This window comes from Schistocerca gregaria, chromosome 4, assembly GCF_023897955.1.
Source record: "Schistocerca gregaria isolate iqSchGreg1 chromosome 4, iqSchGreg1.2, whole genome shotgun sequence".
Taxonomy (NCBI): domain Eukaryota; kingdom Metazoa; phylum Arthropoda; class Insecta; order Orthoptera; family Acrididae; genus Schistocerca; species Schistocerca gregaria.
The window spans coordinates 5,113,573-5,131,080 of record NC_064923.1 but is presented as its reverse complement, the minus strand read 5'-3'; the positions used below and the strand labels follow the sequence as shown (position 1 = coordinate 5,131,080).

Sequence of the window (17,508 nt, the reverse complement as noted above, 5' to 3'; positions counted from 1 at the left end):
TGTATCTAGGAAGAGTTTCAAGATATAACTTATTAGTAAAGTGTTTCATTTACACTGAAAATTTTTCTGTGCAAATCAGGATATCTTGATTATTTATTTTATTATATTTTTTTTTGTTTATTTAATTATTTAATATAAATAATTTTATTGTATTTTTGTCTCAGTATATTTTATAGAATTGATTTTTTAAATTATAGTTTATTGGTAATGTAAGTGTTTTATGAAATATTATTTTAAATTTTTTTAAGTAGATTTTATTTATTGTACCTTTTGTATCAGGGTTTATCAAAATTTTAGTATTTATTTTACTTGTCTCGATTTGGGGTGATTTATAAATAATTTATAGTTAATGTATCATAATTATTATTAAATTATTTATAGAAATGAGATGTTAATCGTTTCCCAAGATATCTAGTTTCTTAAGAAAAAATTTAATTTTTTAAAGTTATTTGTTTTTATTTAATTTTTTAAGTAAAAATATTAACTTATTTATTCTTTAAGGGATAAGCTTTGAAGTTAATAACCTATAATTTATTTTATAGAAATATAATAGTAAGCTTTAAACCAGCTATCTTTAAGATTACGTTTTAGTTCATTATTTTTTATTTTGATTTTATAAATATTTTAGGTTTTTTATTAAGATTATTAATTTAATTTTAAAATTTTTGTAATAATGATAGAATTAGTATATTTATTTGTATGAAATTTTTACCTTGTGAACTTATTATAAGGAACTAGGCAAAATTGATTTCCGCCTGTTTATCAAAAACATGTCCTCTTGTTTATATTTTGAGGTCTGGCCTGCTCACTGAGCGTATTTTTAAAGAGCCGCGGTATTTTGACCGTGCAAAGGTAGCATAATCATTAGTCTCTTAATTAGTGGCTGGAATGAATGGCTTGACAAGAAATCAACTGTCTCTTAATAAATTTTTGAATTTAACTTTTGAGTCAAAAGGCTTAAATTCTTCTTTAGGACGAGAAGACCCTATAGAGCTTGACATTTTACTTTTATATAGTTTTTTGTTTGTCTTTCTATATTTAATGATGATGTTTTGTTGGGGTGACATGAAGAATAGATAAACTCTTCATTATTATATCATTTATTTATGTTTGTTATTTTGATCCATAATTTATGATCATAAGATTAAGTTACCTTAGGGATAACAGCGTAATTGTTTTTGAGAGCTCATATCGACAAAGCAGATTGCGACCTCGATGTTGGATTAAGAAAAATTTTGGGTGCAGGAGCCCAATGATTAGGTCTGTTCGACCTTTAAATTCTTACATGATCTGAGTTCAGACCGGCGTGAGCCAGGTCGGTTTCTATCCTAAGATTGTTAATCCATATTAGTACGAAAGGACCATATGGTTAAAATATTTTTTGTTATATTGATTAATATTAATTTATTTACTATTTTGACAGATTAATGTGTTGAATTTAGAATTCATTTATGTAGATTTTTTCTACAAATAGTATTGATACTTTATGATTTATTTATATTTATTTTGAATTTTCTTTTATTGGTTATTTGTGTTTTAATTAGTGTTGCCTTTTTAACTTTATTAGAGCGTAAGGTTTTAGGTTATATTCAGATTCGAAAGGGTCCAAATAAGGTAGGTTTTGTTGGAATTCCTCAGCCATTTAGAGATGCTATTAAGTTAATTTGTAAGGAGCAGCCAATTCCTATTATATCTAATTACCTACTTTATTATTTTTCCCCTGTTTTTAATTTAATGATTTCTTTAGCCGTTTGAGTAATTTTTCCTTATTTAACTTATATGTGTTCTTTTTCTTATGGATTTTTATTTTTTTTATGTTGTACTAGATTAGGTGTTTATACTGTTATAATTGCTGGTTGATCTTCTAATTCAAATTATTCATTATTAGGTTCTCTTCGTTCTGTTGCTCAAACAATTTCTTATGAAGTTAGTTTAGCTTTAATTTTATTGTCTTTAATTATTTTAATTGGTATTTTTAATATGTTTGATTTTATAAACTATCAGCTTTATTGTTGATTTATTATTATTTCTTTTCCCTTAGCTTTAGCTTTCTTTTGCTTCTTGCTTAGCTGAAACTAATCGTACTCCTTTTGATTTTGCTGAAGGGGAATCTGAGTTAGTTTCAGGACTTAATATTGAGTATGGTGCGGGTGGTTTTACTTTAATTTTTTTAGCTGAATATACTAGAATTGTCTTCATAAGAATGTTATTGGCTTTAATTTTTTTGGGCGGTGATTTTTATTCTTTTATATTTTTTATTAAGCTTGCTATTATATCTTTTGGTTTTATTTGGGTTCGTGGAACATTACCACGGTTCCGTTATGATAAATTAATGTACTTAGCTTGAAAAAGTTTTTTACCTTTATCTTTGAATTTTTTTATTTTCTTTGTTGGTTTAAAGATTTTATTTATCTCATTTGTTTAGTGAAATTTTTTGAGAAAAGTTAATAGAAGAGTTAAACTTCTAATTTTATGTTTTCAAAACATATGCTTTTCCTAAGCTAATTAACTTTATTCCTTAATTAATTTATCTCATGCGTTTGCGACATGGACATTAATTAAGAAATATGTGAAGTAAATAATTGTTAAGATTTGACCTGTTATAATATAAGGTTCTTCAACAGGTCGTTTACCAATTCACGTTAGTAAGCATACAACAACTACTATAATTCAGAATAAAATTTGATTAATAGGGTAAAATTGAATGCCTCGGAATGGTGTTTTATTATAAAATGGTAAAATTATTAAGATTCTAATTGATAAAAATAATGCAATAACACCTCCTAACTTATTAGGGATAGATCGTAGAATTGCATATGCAAATAGGAAATATCATTCTGGTTGAATGTGAACTGGTGTTACTAATGGGTTGGCAGGTACAAAGTTATCTGGATCTCCTAATAGGTAAGGATTAATTAAACATAGTATAATTAATAATGATGTTATTATTACAAATGTAATAGAATCCTTAAAGGTAAAGTATGGATGGAATGGAATTTTTTCAATATCTCCATTTAGTCCAAGAGGATTATTAGATCCTGTTTGGTGAAGAAAAAATAAATGAATTGCTGCTATAGCAGCAATAATAAATGGTAATACAAAATGGAATGTGAAGAATCGATTTAATGTTGCATTATCAACAGCGAATCCTCCTCATACTCATTGGACTAAATCTGTTCCTAAGTATGGGATTGCTGATAATAAATTAGTAATTACTGTTGTACCTCAAAAAGATATTTGGCCTCAGGGTAAGACATATCCTATAAATGCAGTTGCTATAACTAAAAATAAAATCACTGTACCAATTATTCAGGTATGTATATATATATAAGATCCATAGTAAATTCCCCGTCCTACATGTAAGTAAATACAAATAAAAAATATAGATGCTCCATTTGCGTGTAAGGTTCGGATAATTCAACCATTATTTACGTCTCGGCAGATGTGTACTACACTACTGAATGCTATTTCAATATTTGATGTATAATGTATAGCTAAAAATAGTCCAGTTACGATTTGAATTACCAAACATAACCCTAATAGGGATCCAAAATTTCATCAAAATGAAATATTTGTTGGGGCAGGTAAGTCAATTAAAGAGTTATTAATAATTTTAATTAAAGGATGTCTTAATCCTAAGGGTTTATTCATTAGTAATTATCTTATTTTACGAATAGGTCCCTGATTAATATTGGTGATTTTAACAACTGCTAGTAGTGCTAAAAATAAATAAATTATTATTATTATTGTAATAATGAATGTTGTTCTATTATATAATTTTTCTAAAGATATTGTTATTTCTTGATAATTGATTGAATTATCAATATTTATAGTTTCGGTGTTTTTGAAAAAGTCTATAAATATAGATATATCTAGAATAGTTAATATTAATATGATAAATACTCACATTATTAATGTAATAATTATAGTGATTGATTTAGGCTGAAATATTTCGTTTGATGCAATTCTTGTAATGTAAATAAATAATACTAGTATACCACCAAGAAATGTTAAAAATAAAATATATGATAATCAATATCTTTCTATTATTGTTCCTGTTATTTGAAGGATAATAAAAAGCATTATTGATATTGGGTGTCTTAATTTAATAAAATTAATATTTATTACATTTGATAATGATATAATTATTATTTTGATCATTTCAGGGGTTAGTTTATTTAAAATACCGGTTTTGGGGACCGATGATGGAAGCTTTTCCACCTCTGAAGTTTTAAAAGTGGGGGCTGGACTTATTTCCGGTTTACAAGACCGGCGTTTTTTTTTTAAACTATTAAAACTAATGTTTATATTCTCTATTTTTACTTCTTTATTGATTTATTTTGCTGGTGTTTATGTTTTTTCTTCTAAACGTAAACATTTATTAATGGTTCTTTTGAGATTAGAATATATTGTTCTTTCTTTATTTATGTTAGTTATTGTTTTTCTTATTGAGTTTGATTATGATTATTTTTTTCCTGTTATTTTTTTAGTTTTTTCTGTTTGTGAGGGTGCTTTAGGTCTTTCTATTTTAGTTTCAATAATTCGTTCTCATGGTAATGATTTTTTTAATTCTTTTGGTTTATCTTTATGTTAAAGTATTTATTTATAACTATTTTTTTGATCCCTCTTTGTTTATTAAATAATTGTTGATGGTTGGTTCATTCTTTAATGTTTCTGTCGGGTTTTGTTTTTATAATTTGTGTTTATTCATATGCTGATTTGAATATAATTAGATATTATTTTGGTATTGATTATTTTTCTTTTAGTTTAATTTTACTTAGTTTTTGGATTTGTTCTTTAATAATCACTGCTAGAGGTTCAGTTTATTTAAGTTCATATCATTCTAATTTTTTTGTTTTTATGGTTTTGATTTTAATAATTATGCTTTATTGTTCATTTGCTAGATTAAGTCTTCTTTCTTTTTATATTTTTTTTGAGGCTAGATTAGTTCCTACTTTACTTTTAATTTTGGGTTGGGGTTATCAACCTGAGCGTTTGCAGGCTGGTGTTTATTTAATTTTTTATACTTTGGTTGCTAGATTACCTTTATTATTAGTTTTATTTAAGGTTTATGATTTTTCTAATACTTTATATTTTCCTTTACTGGTTGATTTTGGTTCTTATTATTTTATGTTTTATGTATTTATAATTTTGGCTTTTTTAGTTAAGATACCTATGTTTTTGGTTCATTTATGACTTCCTAAGGCTCATGTAGAGGCCCCTATTTCAGGTAGAATAATTCTTGCTGGTGTTTTATTAAAGTTAGGTGGTTATGGTATTTTTCGTGTTATAAAGGTTATTTCTTATTTGGGTTTAAAGTTTAATTATTTTTGATTGTCTTTAGGTTTATCTGGGGGTGTTATTGTAAGATTTATTTGTTTTCGTCAGGTTGATTTAAAGTCTTTAATTGCATATTCTTCTGTTGCTCATATAAGAATGGTTATTGGTGGATTGATGACTATGAATTGATGAGGTTGTGTAGGTTCTCTTTCTCTAATGGTTGGTCATGGTTTATGTTCTTCTGGTTTATTTTGTTTATCTAATATTATTTATGAACGTTTAGGTAGACGAAGATTATTAATTAACAAGGGTATAATTAATTTGATGCCAAGAATGGCTTTATGATGATTTCTTTTAAGATCATCAAATATGGCTGCTCCTCCTTCTTTAAATTTGGTAGGTGAAATTAGATTATTAAATAGAATTATATCTTGATCTTCTTTTAGATTCTTTGCTTTGATTTTTTTATCTTTTTTTAGAGCTGTTTATACTTTGTATATATATTCTTATTCTCAGCATGGGAATTATTATTCTGGTGTTTATACTTGTTCTCTTGGTTATTTTCGTGAATATCATCTTTTACTTTTACATTGATTGCCTTTAAATATTCTCTGTTTAAAGGGTGAATATTTCTTTGTTTAGTTTGCTTAAGTATTTTAATTAAAAATATTGTTTTGTGGAATCAATGATATGAAGTTTTTCATCTTAGGCCGTGAATTTATTTTCTATTTGTTCTTTGAGTTTTTTTTCTTTGTTTATTTCGAGAACTATAATTTTTATTTTAGGTATTTATTATTTAATAATTGATTATAGAGTTTTTGTTGAGTGAGAGCTTTTCAATTTAAATGGTTCTATAGTTGTTATAACTTTAATTTTGGATTGAATATCTCTTATTTTTATATCTTTTGTTATATATATTTCTTCTTTGGTTATTTATTATAGAGAGGATTATATATCTGGTGAAAAGAATATAAATCGTTTTATTATTATTGTTTTAATATTTATTTTTTCTATAGGTTTTTTAATTATTAGTCCTAATTTAATTAGAATTTTATTAGGTTGAGATGGTTTAGGTTTAGTTTCTTATTGTTTAGTTATTTATTATCAAAATGTAAAATCTTATAGTGCTGGTATATTAACTGCACTTTCTAATCGTATTGGTGATGTTGCTATTTTAATTTCTATTGCATGAATGTTAAATTTTGGTGGTTGAAATTATATTTATTATTATGATTTTATTTCTAATTCTTTTGAAATAAAGCTCATTACTATATTAATTGTTTTAGCAGCTATAACTAAGAGAGCTCAGATTCCTTTCTCTTCATGAATTCCTGCTGCTATAGCAGCTCCTACTCCTGTTTCTGCTTTAGTTCATTCTTCTACTCTTGTTACTGCTGGTGTTTATTTATTAATTCGTTTTAGACCAATATTGGATACTTATAATTGTGGTTGATTTTTACTTTTAATTGGTTGTATAACTATATTTATGGCTGGATTGGGCGCTAATTTTGAGTTTGATTTAAAGAAGATTATTGCTCTTTCTACTTTAAGACAACTTGGTTTAATAATAAGAATTTTGGCTATAGGTTATCCAAAGCTTGCATTTTTTCATTTATTGGCTCATGCTTTATTTAAGGCATTATTATTTATATGTGCAGGTTCAATAATTCATAATTTGAAGGATTCTCAGGATATTCGTTTTATAGGATCAATTGTTAATTTCATACCTTTAACTTCAGTTTGTTTTAATGTTTCTAGTTTATCTTTGTGTGGAATACCTTTTTTAGCAGGATTTTATTCAAAGGATTTAATTCTTGAGATGGTTTGTTAAAGATGAATTAATTGTTTAATTTTTTTCTTTATTTTTTTCTACTGGTTTAACTGCTTCTTATTCTTTTCGTTTGTTTTATTATTCAATATCTGGTGATAATAATTTTTATTCTAGATTTTCTTTTGATGATAAGGGTTATTATATTTCATTTGGAATAATTGGTCTATTGTTTGTTGCTGTTTTTGGTGGTAGTCTTTTATCTTGATTAATTTTTCCTATTCCTCATGTGATTGCTTTACCTTATTATTTAAAGTTTTTAACTATTACAGTTGTTATTTTAGGTGCTTATTTAGGTTATCTTATTTCTAATTTTGATTTTTCTCATAATTTATTTTCTTTAAGTATACTTTCTTTTGTTAGATTTGCTGGTTCTATATGATTTATACCTTTTCTTTCAACTAAGTTTATTAGATATATTCCTTTAAAAATAGGTTATTATTCATCTAAGTCATTTGATTATGGTTGAGGTGAATTACTTGGTGGTCAAGGTTTATATAGATTATTTATTTATTTAATTGGTTATATTCAAGGTTGATATGATTCTAATTTCAAGATTTATCTTTTAACTTTTATTTTTTGAATATTTATTTTGGTAATATTGTTTTTCGTTTACTTAAATAGCTTATAATTAGAGCGTGACACTGAAGATGTTAAGGAAGTATTTTTACTTTTAAGTATTTATAAATATAGATCTATTATTTTTACAGTGAAAATGTAATGTTTTATTTAAACTATATAAATTTTAGAAATGTTAACGGAGTTTAACCGCTAATATAAAAAGTTAGCAGCTTTCATATTGGCTTTACATTTCCTTAATTGGAACTATTATAGTTCAATTATATTATTAACAGTAATACGCCTCTTTTTGGCTTCAATTAATAAGAATAAGGGTAGTACATACCAATCTTCCAGGTCGAAACTGACTGCAATATTTCGCTTCTTATTCTATTTAAGGTTGATTGATAATATCAATACTTTTTGAATGCAACCCAAATGTTATATTTAACTACAACCCTTTATTCTGCTCATTGTAATGCTCCTTGGTTTCATTCATGGTATAGTCCTCCTAATAGAACTAGAATAAAAAATATTGTTGATACCGTTCAGATTATAATGTCTGAAGTTTTAAAAATAATTACAATTGGTAGAATTAGTGCAATTTCTACATCAAAAATTAAAAAGATTACTGCGATTAGGAAGAATCGTATTGAGAATGGTATTCGTGCTGATCTTTTTGGATCAAACCCACATTCAAATGGTGATCTTTTTTCTCGATCATTAATTAATTTTTTTGATAGTGTTGTTGCCAGGATTATAACAATTATTGGAATAATAAATCTAATGAAAACTCTTGTTGATAGAATTAGAATTGTTTTTCTTGATTTATATCAAGCTTTCTGATTGGAAGTCAAATGCACTATTTATAATAGAAAAACAATTATCTACCTCATCAATAAATAGAGATATATAAGAATAATCATACTACATCTACGAAGTGTCAGTATCATGCTGCTGCTTCAAATCCAAAGTGATGTCTTGGTGAAAATTGATTTATTGAGTGTCGAAGTAGACAAGTTGATAAAAAGATTGTTCCAATAATTACGTGTAAACCATGGAATCCTGTTGCAACAAAGAATGTTGATCCATAAACTGCATCTGCAATGGTAAAAGGTGCTTCTCAATATTCATATGCTTGAAGTATTGTAAAGTATAGTCCTAATAACACTGTGAAGAATAATCCTTGTAGTGCTTGAGTATGATTAGATTCCATTAAACTATGATGTGCTCATGTTACTGTTACTCCTGATGCTAAAAGAATAGCTGTATTAAGTAATGGAATTTGTATAGGGTTAAAGGGTTGAATTCCTATTGGAGGTCATAGTATTCCTAGTTCAATTGTTGGTGCTAATCTTCTTCTAAAGAATGCTCAAAAAAAAGAAACGAAAAATAATACCTCTGATGCAATAAATAAAATTATTCCTCATCGTAATCCAATTGATACAAATCCTGTATGTAATCCTTGATATGTTCCTTCTCGTACTACATCTCGTCATCATTGAATTATAGTTAGTAGGGTAATTCCAAATCCAATTATGAATAAGTTAATATTAAATAGGTGGAATCATTTTGCTAGTCCTGATACTAGGACTATTGCTCCAATTGCTCCTGTTAATGGTCAAGGTCTATAGTCTACTAAGTGGAATGGGTGGTTTGAGTGAGTTGTTAACATAGGTTTAATATACTTCTCTAGAATATAGAGTTCTTAGAATTGAGAAAACATAGGCTTGAATTATTGCTACTGCTGATTCTATAATTAATAGAAGTATTTGTCCAATAATTAGTAATGAGATTAAGTTTATTGCTATAGATGGTCCTGTGTTTCCTAATAAGGTTAATAATAAGTGTCCTGCAATTATATTTGCTGCCAACCGTACTGCTAATGTACCTGGTCGAATAACATTACTAATTGTTTCAATTAGTACTATAAATGATATTAATGCAGGCGGTGTACCTTGTGGTACAAGGTGTGTAAATATATGATTAGTATGGTTAATTCATCCAAATAATATAAATCTTAGCCATATAGGTAGGGCAATTGCAAATGTTAATGCTAAATGTCTTGTTCTAGTAAAAATATAAGGGAATAATCCTATGAAATTGTTAAATAATATTATAATAAAAATTGAGATGAAAATGAATGTTGTTCCATTAAATGATTTTGGTCCAAGAAGTGTTTTAAATTCATTATGTAAGGTTAAATTTAGTTTATTTCAGATAATGTTAATTCGTGATGGTGTAAGTCAAAATAGTGATGGGATTAATAATAATCCTAGAAATGTTCTAGTTCAATTTAATGATAAATTAAAGATGTTAGTTGATGGGTCAAATGTTGAGAATAGATTTGTTATCATTTTCAATTTAAGTTTTTTATTTCAATTGTTCCTTTTTCTGCTCTTTTAATAAGGTTAGGTTTAAATGAGAAGAAGTTTATTTGATTAAACAAGATTAATGTAGCTGAAAATATAATGAATAGTGAGAATCATATAAGAGGGGATATTTGAGGGATTTGGATATAATTTCCCCATCAGAAGTAGTCGTTAATTTACTATTATTTGGTTTAAGAGACCATTACTTACTTTCAGTCATCTGATGAATTTCAAGGTGTACTAATTTTTTTTAGTTACTTTAGATTGACACTCTAATGTTATTTATTTTAACTAACACCTTAAATTATGTTAGATAATCACTTAATAAATAAATTTACTGAAGTTCTTTCAATTACAATTGGTATAAATCTGTGGTTTGCTCCACAGATTTCTGAGCATTGTCCAAAGAATAATCCAGGTCGATTTATTGTGAATGTTCCTTGATTTCACCGACCTGGCGTTGCATCAATTTTAACCCCTAATGCAGGAACTGCTCATGAGTGTAGAACATCTGATGCTCTTGTTAATACTCGTACTTCTGTATTTATTGGTAGGATTGTTCGGTTATCTACATCTAGTAGTCGGAATCCATCATTTTCTAGGTCTTGTTCTGGTGTTATATAAGTGTCAAATTCTACGTCTATGAAGTCTGAATATTCATATCTTCAATATCATTGTCGTCCAATGGTTTTAATTGTAATTATTGCATCTACTGAATCATCAAGTAAATATAATAGTCGTAATGATAGAAGGGCAATAAAAATTAATGTAATTGCTGGTAAAGCTGTTCAGATTGTTTCAATTAAATGTCCATGAAGTATATTACGGTTAGTATAGGCAATAAATAATATATAACTTAGGGCATAACCTACAATTACTGTAATTAATAATAATATGACCATAGTATGATCATGAAAGAATGATAATTGCTCCATTAATGGTGAAGCTCCATCTTGAAGAGATAAATTTGATCATGTTGCCATTAATAAATATTTTCTAATAAAAGGTCAAACCTTTGATTGTAGAGCTTAAATCTACTGCACTAATCTGCCATATTAGAATCTAGAGATTAATGGTAATTCTGAGTAACTATGTTCTGCAGGAGGGTTATTTTGTAGTCATTCTGTTGATCTTCTTATGTTAGCTCTAAATATAATTGCTCGGTTTGTAATCATTCTTTCTCATATAATTACAATGAATATAATGATTCCTACAATAGAAATTGTAGACCCAATTCTTGATACTACGTTTCATGATGTATATGCGTCTGGGTAGTCAGAGTATCGTCGAGGTATTCCTGCTAATCCTAGGAAGTGTTGAGGAAAGAATGTTAAATTTACTCCAATGAATATAATTGTAAATTGGATTTTTAATCATGTATTATTTATAGTTAATCCTGTAAATAGTGGATATCATTGAATGACACCTCCTATAATTGCAAATACTGCTCCTATAGATAATACATAATGAAAGTGGGCTACTACATAATATGTATCATGTAATACAATAACAAGTGATGAATTTGCTAATACTAATCCTGTTAATCCACCAATTGTAAATAGGAAAATAAATCCTAGAGCTCATAATAATGGTGGATTGAACTTGAATTTAGTTCCATATAATGTAGCTAATCATCTAAATACCTTAATTACTGTAGGTACAGCAATAATTATTGTTGCTGATGTAAAATACGCTCGTGTGTCAACATCCATTCCTACTGTAAATATATGATGTGCTCATACAATAAATCCTATTAGTCCAATTGATAGTATAGCATAAATTATACCTAATGTTCCAAATGATTCAATTTTTCCTCTTTCTTGACATACAATATGTGAAATAATTCCGAACCCCGGTAGAATTAAAATATAAACTTCTGGGTGTCCAAAGAATCAAAATAGATGTTGATATAGAATTGGGTCACCCCCTCCTGCAGGGTCAAAGAATGATGTATTTAAATTTCGATCTGTTAATAATATAGTAATAGCTCCTGCTAAAACTGGAAGTGAAAGAAGGAGAAGTAATGCTGTAATAGCTACAGATCATACAAATAAAGGTGTTTGATCTAAAGTTATACTTTCTGATCGTATATTAATTGCTGTTGTAATGAAATTCACTGCACCAAGAATAGATGATACACCTGCTAAGTGCAGTGAAAAAATAGCTAGATCTACAGATGCACCCCCGTGTGCAATAGCTCCTGCTAGAGGAGGGTAAACTGTTCATCCTGTACCAGCACCATTATCTACTATAGAAGATGTAAGAAGAAGGGTTAGTGAAGGTGGTAGTAATCAAAAACTTATATTATTTATTCGTGGAAATGCTATATCTGGTGCACCAATTATTAGTGGAACAAGTCAATTACCAAATCCACCAATTATAATAGGTATTACTATAAAGAAAATTATTACGAATGCGTGAGCTGTAATAATAACATTATAAATCTGGTCATCCCCAATTAGAGATCCGGGTTGGCCAAGTTCAGCACGAATAAGTATTCTTATTGATGTTCCTACTATTCCTGCTCATGCTCCAAATATGAAGTATAAAGTACCAATGTCCTTATGGTTTGTTGAGAATAATCATTTTTGCGGTAAGATGGCTGAATTTTAGGTGGTACACTGTAAATCTACTTATGAGATGTTTTCTCTCTTATCATATTTAGGTCTTATATTCAATTATGATTCTAGACTGCAATTCTAGAGGTGTAAAATTTTACTAAGGCCTAAAAGATTATTCTTTTAATTATAACTTTGAAGGTTATTAGTTTGATTAACTTAAGTCCTTAGTATAATGAAATTAAGGTTGATGTTGAAATCAATCCTATTGTTGAAATTATTACTGTTATAGGAAGAATGATTCTTGATTTTTGGGACTTTATCTTTATAGATCACGAATTTTCTGTGTATGATATAATTAAAGCTGAGAATCTAATACGTATATAGTAGTAGAGTGTAATTGTAGTTAATACAACTATAATAGTTATAATAGTTGTTATATTGTTTTCTATTAATGATTGTATTACAATTCATTTTGGTAAGAATCCAAGGAATGGTGGTAGTCCACCTAAAGATAATAAAGATAAGAATATTATGAATTTAATTTCGGTTTTTATATTTCTGGCTGAATAAATTTGATTTATGAAAAATAAATTTATTTGCTTAAATAATAAAACTATAATTAATCTTAATAGTGAGTAAATAATGAAGTATAGTTCTCAGATGTTTTCTCTGACTGTTAATGATCTAATTATTCAACCTAGATGTCTGATTGATGAATATGCTAAAAGTTGTCGTAAGGATGTTTGATTTAAACCTCCTATTGCCCCAATAATAATTCTTAAGATAATAATTGTTCAAATAAAAGTTCTTAATTGAATACAATAAGATAAGACCATTATTGGGGCGATTTTTTGTCATGTTATTAATGTTAAACAATTATTTCATCTTGATGCTCCTATAACTTCTGGAAATCAGAAATGGAAAGGTGCAGCTCCAATCTTTAATAATAGTCTAGATCTAATTATTATTGATGGGATAAATTCTGTTTCCCATCCCATGGGATATTTTATTTGAATCAGCAAAATTGAAAATATTAATATTGTCGATGCTATTGCTTGGACAATAAAATATTTAATTGATGATTCATTTATTATTATATTTTTATTTCTTGTTAGGAGCGGAATAAATGAAAGTAAGTTGATCTCAAGTCCTATTCAAACCCCAAATCAGGAATTTGATGAAATGGACAGGATCATTCCTATCATTATGTTGATAGGAAGAGAAGTTTTGTAGAGTTGTTGGTCATTAAAAAGGAGAGGATTGATACCTCTATAAATGGGGTATGAACCCATTAGCTTGTTTAGCTTACCTTTTTACATTAAGGTGTATGATGCACGTTAGTTTTTGATACTAAAGGAGGTAGTTTAATTCTATCTTATGTAATTTTAATGAAGGTAATTTTATTTACTTTATTTACCCTATCAAGGTAACCCTTTAATCAGGCACTTCATTTATTTAATATATAAATCGAAAGTTTTTTTTTGAAATTCTTTTATGTATTATTTTGTTTAATTAGGATTAATTTATCCTGCTCATTTTATTTTTTATATATATATATATATAATAAATAATTTATATTAATATATTACATTTAATTGAAATTAAAGTATTATAAGTTCATCTTACCATTTTCAATTGATTATTTTAATGCAATTATTTACCTAGGATTATAGCTACTTATGTTTTTAGCTTAAAATAGGTTATTATAATATAATATATATAATAATATGTAATTTAATATTTAATATTATTATAATTGGATATAATAAATAAAATTATTAATTTAAATATAAAATATTATAATTAATATAAATAATTATATTAATTATAATAATATAATTATGTAAATTATCTATAATTAGATTATTTAACTAATATATATGAAGTTAACTTAATATAAAAAAAAGAATTCATATTAATAACATATTATATTAAATTACATAATTGTATAAAATATATTTATTATATTATTTAATCTTTCTTTATTTATTAGTGAAAAGAAAGATTAAATAAGAAAGAATATAATACATTTATTGCTATACATGTTCCATATTAATCTTTAATTATATATAATAGAGAAGTTGTTGTGGTCATACATAGGGGAGTTTCTTTTTTTTGTTAATGTTTGTGGTTTTTTTCTTTTTTTTTCTTTAAATATTTGAATCTTTTATTTTTTCCTGAATTAATAGATTTAAAATTTTCTTATTTTTTATTTTTAAAAGTTTTATTCTTGCTTGTTTATTCACTTTTTCTTTGTATTATATGTAAGTTTTGTTAGACTAAATGTTCTTTTTGCAGTAATTTGATTTAATTATCAAGTGATTTTGGATTTAGCAATTGATTTAGTATCGGCATAATTCGTGCCAGCAGCCGCGGTTATACGATTGATACAAGTGAATATTATTGGTTAAAACAGTTGTTTATATTATTAGGGTTGAAATATAAATTTGTAAGGTGAAATGTTAAAATTTATTTGTGGCCCTTTTTATGAATCTGTGAAATTTAAATAATAAACTAGGATTAGATACCCTATTATTTTAAATGTTAATTATATTTACCAGGGTACTATTAGTTAAGGTCTTTAAACCCAAAGAATTTGGCGGTATCTCATTCCATTCAGAGGAACCTACCCCATGATTGATAATACACGATTTACTCTACTTAATTTATTTGTTTGTATATCTCCATTATCAGAGAATCTTTTTAGAGTTATAATTCTCAAGATTTATAATTATAAAATATTTCAGGTCAAGGTGCAGCTTATAGTTAAGAGGAGGTGGGTTACAATAGATTTTTGTTTATAACGGATTTGATAGTGAAATACTGTTAATGAAGGTGGATTTGATAGTAATTTAATTTATTTAATTTAACTGATATTGGCTCTGAGATGTGTACACATCGCCCGTCGCTCTCATTATTGATTATTCTATTTTATTTTAAAGTAGCTTCAATTTAGATGAGATAAGTCGTAACATAGTAGATGTACTGGAAAGTGTATCTAGGAAGAGTTTCAAGATATAACTTATTAGTAAAGTGTTTCATTTACACTGAAAATTTTTCTGTGCAAATCAGGATGTCTTGATTATTTATTTTATTATATTTATTTTTTGTATATTTAATTATTTAATATAAATAATTTTATTGTATTTTTGTCTTAGTATATTTTATAGAATTAATTTTTTAAATTATAGTTTATTGGTAATGTAAGTGTTTTATGAAATATTATTTTAAATTTTTTTAAGTAGATTTTATTTATTGTACCTTTTGTATCAGGGTTTATCAAAATTTTAGTATTTATTTTACTTGTCTCGATTTGGGTTGATTTATAAATAATTTATAGTTAATGTATCATAATTATTATTAAATTATTTATAGAAATGAGATGTTAATCGTTTCCCAAGATATCTAGTTTCTTAAGAAAAAATTTAATTTTTTAAAGTTATTTGTTTTTATTTAATTTTTTAAGTAAAAATATTAACTTATTTATTCTTTAAGGGATAAGCTTTGAAGTTAATAACCTATAACTTATTTTATAGAAATATAATAGTAAGCTTTAAACCAGCTATCTTTAAGATTACGTTTTAGTTCATTATTTTTTATTTTGATTTTATAAATATTTTAGGTTTTTTATGAAGATTATTAATTTAATTTTAAAATTTTTGTAATAATGATAGAATTAGTATATTTATTTGTATGAAATTTTTACCTTGTGAACTTATTATAAGGAACTAGGCAAAATTGATTTCCGCCTGTTTATCAAAAACATGTCCTCTTGTTTATATTTTGAGGTCTGGCCTGCTCACTGAGCGTATTTTTAAAGAGCCGCGGTAATTTGACCGTGCAAAGGTAGCATAATCATTAGTCTCTTAATTAGTGGCTGGAATGAATGGCTTGACGAGAAATCAACTGTCTCTTAATAAATTTTTGAATTTAACTTTTGAGTCAAAAGGCTTAAATTCTTCTTTAGGACGAGAAGACCCTATAGAGCTTGACATTTTACTTTTATATAGTTTTTTGTTTGTCTTTCTATATTTAATGATGATGTTTTGTTGGGGTGACATGAAGAATAGATAAACTCTTCATTATTATATCATTTATTTATGTTTGTTATTTTGATCCATAATTTATGATCATAAGATTAAGTTACCTTAGGGATAACAGCGTAATTGTTTTTGAGAGCTCATATCGACAAAGCAGATTGCGACCTCGATGTTGGATTAAGAAAAATTTTGGGTGCAGGAGCCCAATGATTAGGTCTGTTCGACCTTTAAATTCTTACATGATCTGAGTTCAGACCAGCGTGAGCCAGGTCGGTTTCTATCCTAAGATTGTTAATCCATATTAGTACGAAAGGACCATATGGTTAAAATATTTTTTGTTATATTGATTAATATTAATTTATTTACTATTTTGACAGATTAATGTGTTGAATTTAGAATTCATTTATGTAGATTTTTTCTATAAATAGTATTGATACTTTATGATTTATTTATATTTATTTTGAATTTTCTTTTATTGGTTATTTGTGTTTTAATTAGTGTTGCCTTTTTAACTTTATTAGAGCGTAAGGTTTTAGGTTATATTCAGATTCGAAAGGGTCCAAATAAGGTAGGTTTTGTTGGAATTCCTCAGCCATTTAGAGATGCTATTAAGTTAATTTGTAAGGAGCAGCCAATTTCTATTATATCTAATTACCTACTTTATTATTTTTCCCCTGTTTTTAATTTAATGATTTCTTTAGCCGTTTGAGTAATTTTTCCTTATTTAACTTATATGTGTTCTTTTTCTTATGGATTTTTATTTTTTTATGTTGTACTAGATTAGGTGTTTATACTGTTATAATTGCTGGTTGATCTTCTAATTCAAATTATTCATTATTAGGTTCTCTTCGTTCTGTTGCTCAAACAAT

At 26.5% G+C, this 17,508-nt stretch overlaps 2 long non-coding RNA genes across 2 annotated transcripts in view; both read left to right on the top strand.

Moving 5' to 3' along the window:
- LOC126267583 (uncharacterized) overlaps positions 1-17,508 on the top strand; it is a 142,981-nt gene that overhangs the window by 115,083 nt on the left and 10,390 nt on the right. The window lies entirely within an intron of this gene.
- On the top strand, positions 110-17,004 carry LOC126267574 (uncharacterized). The gene is made up of 2 exons (XR_007549032.1): positions 110-852; positions 16,446-17,004. It is a non-coding gene; the product is annotated as an uncharacterized LOC126267574 (long non-coding RNA).